The sequence below is a fragment of the Nilaparvata lugens genome, chromosome 14, assembly GCF_014356525.2.
Source record: "Nilaparvata lugens isolate BPH chromosome 14, ASM1435652v1, whole genome shotgun sequence".
Lineage (NCBI taxonomy): Eukaryota > Metazoa > Arthropoda > Insecta > Hemiptera > Delphacidae > Nilaparvata > Nilaparvata lugens.
In genome coordinates this window covers 17,202,537-17,210,457 of record NC_052517.1, presented here as the reverse complement: position 1 = coordinate 17,210,457, position 7,921 = coordinate 17,202,537, and the positions used below count along the sequence as shown (strand labels likewise).

The 7,921-nt window shown below is 37.8% G+C and overlaps 2 protein-coding genes across 9 annotated transcripts in view; one reads left to right on the top strand and one right to left on the bottom strand.

Moving 5' to 3' along the window:
* The window catches only part of LOC111054622 (gastrula zinc finger protein XlCGF57.1), a 721,792-nt gene that overhangs the window by 346,321 nt on the left and 367,550 nt on the right, over positions 1-7,921 (top strand). The gene's annotated exons all lie outside the window — the stretch shown is intronic.
* The window catches only part of LOC111060042 (gastrula zinc finger protein XlCGF57.1-like), a 410,286-nt gene that overhangs the window by 199,887 nt on the left and 202,478 nt on the right, over positions 1-7,921 (bottom strand). The window lies entirely within an intron of this gene.

Genomic DNA, 7,921 nt, shown 5'->3' with positions numbered 1-7,921 from the left:
TATCCATCATCTCTCCATAATGCTCCAAGTTGTATAATGTTATAGAGAAGTGAGTTTTCAGAATTTTCAGAAAACCCTTGAAAAATACTCCTTTTTGAAAATTTTTAGCTCCAAAACCAGAAATCGTAGAATCCTGCGCGACCACCTAATTCATTGGAAATGTTTGTAGAGAATGCTAGAGAAATAAAAAGAAGAAGAAGAAGAAGAAGAAGAAGAAGAAGAAGAAGAAGAAGAAGAAGAGAAGAAGAAGAGAAGAAGAAGAAGAAGAAGAAGAAGAAGAGAAGAAGAAGAAGAAGAAGAAGAAGAAGAAGAAGAAGAAGAAGAAGAAGAAGAAGAAGATAGCGATTGTACTTAGATTGGATTGGGAAAAGGAAGGCCTATAATGTGGGGCCTTGTATCCGATACGCCTGGTTGCATCTAGCCTCTCTTTCTATAGTAGGCCTAAGACTCACGTTATCAAGTCACTGAGAATGTTCAAATTTGTCAAGAATATACATTAATTATTTATGATTATAAAGAGTTTTCTCCTGTGCCCTATTAATACTATAGTGAGGTGGTCCAAGTTATAAAATGCAGTATTTGATTAACATTTCTGTTGCTATCCTTGTCTATCATTCCACAAATCAGGTAGCTCTATCCTTTTCTACCTTCGCTACGTTACCAGATCATATTATTCAACACAGTACAAATATAATATCGTAAAACAAAATATTTAATCTCAAGTATCGTAAAATGTATCAATTAATCATTAAAAAAATAAATCTCCAAGATGAATGAAATATAACTAACAGAAATGAATGGTTAATATTACTTCATATATACCGATATAAATATCTTGCTCGGGCTACTTCCCGTGTTTCGGGTGGACACGTTTAAACGTCGACCCCGGCTGCCTGATAGCAGTTGCTGGATCATGTCAGAGGCCCTGAAATTGATCAGGTGCGACCTGAAAACTCTGACACCAGACCTGAGCCAGCCAAGTTACTCGACATTATTATTATCATATCAGATGTAAACCTAGCTCCGCAGTGCAGGCTGGATGCTTGTCTGACTCAGACTAGACACTGAGCAAATAATAGTAGCGTTGATGGGAATGCGAGCGGCCGCAGTAATATCTTCCACCCAGCAATGGTCGGCGTAGCTCCGCCTAGCGGACAGACGAAAGATCAATCCAGTCGGTTATTTGATCCCTCCAGCTAGGCTCAGCCAAGCAGCCGAGACAATAGAACAATGGAGTGGCAGTCTTATTCGCGTTCATCAGCAGTTTTCATTCTCACGATTATTTTTATTTTCGTGTGTCAATAATAACTCCAGTCACCAGTAAAAAGTTTCCAGAAACGTGGTGTACTACCATATTAATGATTTGTCATGATAATTTTTAATTATTTAAAAACATTGTTGACATTCTGAGCCTTCAGGCTAAACTTGGGGTCGCTGAGAACGAATCTGCAATCAGAATTTCTCTATCACGAAAAATAACGAAATAAACCCAGCTGTTGATCTTCCGGCAACCGTTAACAGTCATCCTGCAATGCGGCCGAAACACTTCCAAGCCAGACACCCATCTCAAATGACAACAACGCCAAGCTGTGAGAAACCATCCTGCACTGCGGCGCTAGGTTAACGGTATCAGGTATTCTCTATACAAGACAGTGGCAAGGCAGAGCTATTGGCAACACTGTTCTCTTATCTTTCCCCTCTGCCATAATAACGTAGACCTCACTATACTATAGTTATTCTCATGTGTCCTGTGTCCTGTATAGTGTATACTGTAAGTGCTACCTTGAACATAACTAACAGGTAACCCGTGCTTCGCAAGGGGCTATTTTAAAACTTCACAAACTGAAAACTTGTTGTAATGAAATCTTGAAAATTGAAAATATGCCAATAACCATCCTTGGTTAATTAAGAATCTTTATGCAGAAGTTCAAGTCAATCAGTCCAGTAGTTGAGACGTGATGATGCGTCATTCATGAATTTCCTATCCCTACACATGTATAAGCCAATTCTTACCTTTATCATAGTATAGATTACAACCCTATAAAGGAAATGGACAGGCGGAACGATACATGGTGGTTGTTCGGAAAACCATAACTTTGGGCTTGAAAAGCCTTACCTTGCCAAATACAGGTGGGAAACATGGACATACACAACTAGCGCCCAGCGGTCAAATGGGAGTGGGGAGTGATACATGGCTCCGATACACACGTACACTGTTTACGTCGTGACGTCATCACTGACATTCACATTTTCTCTCTCTCTCTCTCTCTCTCTCTCTCTCTCTCTCTAAGGGTTGTTAAGGGTTGTGTGGCAAAGAGGACCAGGAGTCCTAACTCCGCCCTAATAAAGGCATATAATCAATCAATCACACTCTCTCTCTCTCTCTCTCTCTCTCTCTCTCTCTCTCTCTCTCTCTCTCTCTAAGGATTATTGTTAAGGGTTGTGTGGAAAAGAGGACCAGGAGTCCTAACTCCGCCCTAATAAAGGCATATAATCAATCAATCACACTCTCTCTCTCTCTCTCTCTCTCTCTCTCTCTCTCTCTGGAAGTGATAACGGTATATAAACTTTTCGACAACCATCTTCTATATAACGACCATTCCTTTCCTATTCGACTCCAAAAGTGTTCCATTGATTTTTCTCAATTTGGGACGAATTTTGAAATCATGAATACATCGAATTTCCAGCTCTGACAGTATGTTGAAAAGGTTGACGACCGGGAATCCCCCGATTTGTCAAAACCACACCACCCCATCAACTTTTCGATAATTAGCACATATTGACTCTTTCAGGCTGTCACCATCAGTGAGAAAATGAACAGTGTTGATATGTTTGCTACGCTGAGTGACGAAGGTTCAAAATTATTAGTGTTTGAAGGTTTTCAGTATTCAAAAAATATATCTTTATCTATCACCCACATTGTCTTTGTCATCAATTCAGAAATGAAAAGTCAAAACATTAGAATGAATGATTGAGACGATGTGTTTGCTAGAACCATTATTCATTCAAGATGACTGAATCTTAATGAATGATTGTTTGTACAATCATGGTTCTAACCCAATCTTTCAATATCAATTAGAATGTAATTATAGAATAGAAATAAGTATCTCATTAACTTTGCTAATATGTTGTCATAATACAGTAGTGTTTTGCTTGAAGCTTCCTTAGGGACGTTCCGATACAAGTAACTACTTTACTTGTATCGATACTTTCCTTTCGATACCAAGTACTTTTGGCATCGATACTTTTGTTTCGATACTTACTCGGTATCGAATCAAAAGTACTCGTATCGAATCAAAAAGTACTCGGATCAGTCGTATCGAATCAAAAATATTCTATCGGTAAATCTATATCGTTTATAAAATTAAGTAGGTACAGTACTCTAATTGCATCAAATGAGTGGTTATAAAATTCAACTGAGTATTTTATCACCATTGTATCTGAGACTTTGAAAGACCATCGTAGTCGACAAACAATAATCTGGATACAAGTTGTATAACCTATATCACCAGTTCGCCACTCGTTGACTCTATTTATCTCTCTGAGCGTTTGCGTTTGCCTGTTGGTAAGTGAAAATACATTGTATTTTCATGTTCATGTTTCATTCTTTCATTGAGAATTGGAAATGTCTCCTCCAAGATCGGATGTTTGGGAGTATTTTACAAAATCAAACCATTCAGCTGCAAAATGCAAGTCATGTTTTAAAGAAATAAAATACTGCGGAAACACATCCAATTTGTTTAAACATAATTTATGAAAGTTCACGGTACCAGTTATTAATAGTAAATCTGTGAATGAAAAAGCTTCAGCGTCAGGCTCCAAGTCTGTAAAGACTGTAGAAGGGAGTTTATTCAGGTAAGTTTGTTATCAACAATCAACAAAGTTATTTTCAAAAATATTTGAAATCTTTTAATACTATCAAATAACCTAACAAATGCCTAAATAAATATAGGCCTATGGCTAACAAGAAGTTTGAGCCAATTCTATTCTATTTTGTTGTTGAGAAAACCGTTGGTGAAATAGGCCTAGTTGAAGTAGGCTATCCTGTAGGATTCCTACACAATCTATTACGGTATTTAATTTATTCAAGATCAATATAGTAGGTACAAAAGTACAATAGGTAACCGGAAACGTAAGTTTTTCTGGAGTATCGAATTAATTTTCAAAAGTACTCATATTCCGATACCTACTCATATCGATACTTTTCTTCCTATACCTTAGAGGTATCGATACTTTTGTTTCGATACCGATACCAAGTACTGGTATCGATACTTTTGAGGTATCGATACTTTTGAGGTATCGGAACGTTCCTAAGCTTCCTTAGGATACTAAAAAAAAGTGAATTTAAACTTTTAAAGTGAATTTGAATTTTGCTCCTTCAGTCGGGGAACATAATGAGAGGGAAATGGCATCACTCGTGATGACGTCATGGACGTTCACCTTGTTACGTTCAATCTGTGAGTGGCCAAACACATTCTGACCGCTGGGCGCCAGTTGCACATTCCCGGAAACAGCCCTTCCAGGAGTACTACACTAATCCGTTTTCTACTGTGCACAGCGACCAATGCAACCCCGCATGAACGAATGTTTCTCCACCCTCGGATGTTATCAGACCAGCACAGCTCTTCCTTCTTGATAGTCAGCCCTTGGCACAGATTGGTTAAATGAATAATTATTATTAAACGAAAATTCAAATAAAATGTTGTAAATCATCCTGAAGACCTCTGCTACTGCAAATATTAACAACAGGGTAAACAGCTAGATGGAAATTCGATGAGCGCTTGAACGATGAACACTATTTTTGAATAGTAGCGTTGGGTAGCCGTCTAGTTGTCACCCTGACTACTTGACACTTGGTCATTTTGGCCATAGGCGACTACTTGTACCCTCGTAAAAATATGCCATTGCCGTCAAGTTGTCCTCCCGACTACTTGACACCTACTGGACCAAAGGTGCCAACTAGTCAAGACCATAAACGACAACTTGACACCTCGCACCCTCGCGTCAAGGTGTCCCCTCGACTAGTTGTCACCACCTTAGAAAGGAGAAAAGTAGAAAGGTATGGCTCACGTCTACATGACACCTTGCATGCTGGCGTCAATGTGTCACCCTGACTACTTGTCACCTACAGATCACCAGTTGGCACAACTCACACCCTCGTGGCGTAGGGAGGAGGGATTGAGCGATTTTTATCACTGGTTATGATGTAAAATCAAATTCTAAGCACTTTTGGTTCAGTAACATTTTCCCGTCAAATGCACGGTTCGGGAGATATTTGCCGTCTATTGTTAGGACAATTTTTTTTCAATTTGGTTAAAAACAGAAAAAATGAATAATAAGCCCTTTTGATGACTGAACCAGATGTAGAACACAATGCTGAACACATTTTGTTCAGTTATATTTTCCTGTCAGGCGCACCGTTTACGAGTAAATTAAGCCTAATGCTAGGACATTAAAATTTTCATCCATCAATGATATAGCAGATGAAGCTATCAGTCTGTTTATCAACTGAGGTATTACATGAAGTCTTATTATATATCTTATATCAAAATTAGGAATCTTAATGCCTTTTCACATAGAACTTGAGTTAGGCTTCATTTTCCAACTTTCAAATGAAGAGCCAGCTGGAATGGTGATTTCTTGTGGAGTGGAGTCAAGGGGATAGGTTGTCGTGACCATAGACTACTATTTGTACCCTTGTAAAAATATACCATTGCCGACTAGTTGTCATCCCGACTACTTAACACCTACTGGACCAGAGGTACCAACTAGTCATGACCGTAAACGACAACTTGACACCTCACAATCTCGCGTCAAGGTGTCCCCTCAACTAGTTGTCACCTCCTTAGAAAGGAGACAAGTAGTCGGGTATGGCTCACGTCTACTTGTCCCCTAAAAACCGGTTTTAAAAGGGGACAAGTAGTCGGGGTGACACTTAGTCGCATACCCATAGTGTTTATCAAATTTCCATCTAGCTGTTTACCCTGTTGTCAATATTTGCAGTAGCAGAAGTCTTTGGGGTGATTCAAGCTGCGAATACAGTCCTTTTTTTCTCAAAAGTATTCTATGTGATAATTGATTTCTCTATTTTTGCTCAATTAGTTGTACCGTTCGAGGTGTAAGTCTGATTGCTAGTATGCATGAGTCGTTATTTGTTTCAATTGCTTCCTTAAAGATTTTTGAACAAGTTTGATTGAATAATTACTTTTACAAAACAGGTCATCTATCATCAATTACAAATGATGGATACCACCGTTCAATCATTTAATGTTACAGAGGTTGAACTTATTCAAGCCAATCCTGAGTATGCATTCATCCATCATCAAGATGTAAGTGAATCCACAGTATCTCTCTTCCTGAGTACCTAAACCTCACAACTCTTGAGTTGGTATTCTCTCAAACTGGAAGAATGTGATGATGCAACCATAGCAACCGTTATTTATTCAATTTGTTGATTGCTCTAAATTTTTCAAATTAAGTTAGACTTTGTTGGTGGGGAGTCCCTTGCGGGAAGGTTCCACATTGCCTGAATATATAACTTAAGCCTTCAAACGGCCTTACTGTCATACGTCAGCCGGGATCTACAAATAACGTGCTCACCCAATAACACGGGAGTGATCTGATTGCTCTTATTTTACCATTCATGTTCAGTCCTAGTTGATAATTAAAGCCTGCATTTATGAAAATGTCTCCCGGAGATGAGTCTATATCCATGAATTATTTTGACCAGTAGTCAGCTTGAGTTAACAAGAAATTGACTTGTAATTTGAAACGTAAAAGACATACTATAGGATATCTTTTTATGTTACCATTTTTCTATGGTTTCGATTCACCCACATGTCTCGGCAAACAGTCACATGTGTTGGCTGTGAACGCACACCCTTAGCCGCATGCTTCGCACGATGCAAACGCTCGTGAATACCACAAGCATTCATTTTCATTGATTTAGCAGCTTCTCTTTGTCACAGATACAGAGTAACGGTCAGCAACGGTCACAGTTATCACATAGATATTCAAAAGTATTCTTTGAGTATCTATAGTGAGGTCCACGTTATAATGGCAGTGTGTGATTTGCAATGGTGTTGCTATCCTTGTCTATCTTTCAACAAAGCAGATGGCGCTATCTCTTTCACACATTGCAAGGTTGCCACGTTGTCTATCAACAATGCAGAAATTCAACTAATTGAAAAAATAGGGTTAAGGGTTAGGTTTTATTTAGATTATATTTAATAATGTTTCATAAGGATAGGTTAGGTTTTTGCTTTGAAATCTGAATTATCAAATATGAAAGGGCTAGATGTTAGTGGTTAGGTCTCCTTGTGTTATATTCAATAATGTTCCATAAGGTTAGGTTAGGTTTTTGCTTTGAAATCTGAATTATTAAATGTGAAAGGGTTAGATGTTAGTGGTTAGGTTTTTTGTGTTACATTCAATAATGTTCCATAAGGTTAGGTTGGACTTTTGCTTTGAAATTGCAATATGCTAGAAAGGGCTAGGATACAGGTAGAATTATGGTTTTTGATATTTTAAAGGTGAAAAGATAGGTTAGGGGGTTAGGATTTTGCTTTGAAATTGCAATATGCTGGAAGGGATTATGGGTTTTTACAAATATTTATGTTCATTAATGTTTTTAATATAAAAGGGGAGGTTATGGGGTTAGGTTTTTGCTTTGAAATGAAAATATAAGCTGACTTGGATATAGTGTTTTTCAACATTAGTAAAATAACAACCGTTATATTCTATTAATTATATTATTGAAAAGTACTCTTTATTTTATTGAATGAAATGATGATAATATATTGATTATTATATCGAATTTAATGATAAATCATCATTGGATAATAATATCATCATCAAAATGGAATGACGGCTCCAGTTACGGTGCTCGGTAACCATCATCACAAAGAACGTTACATTCAAA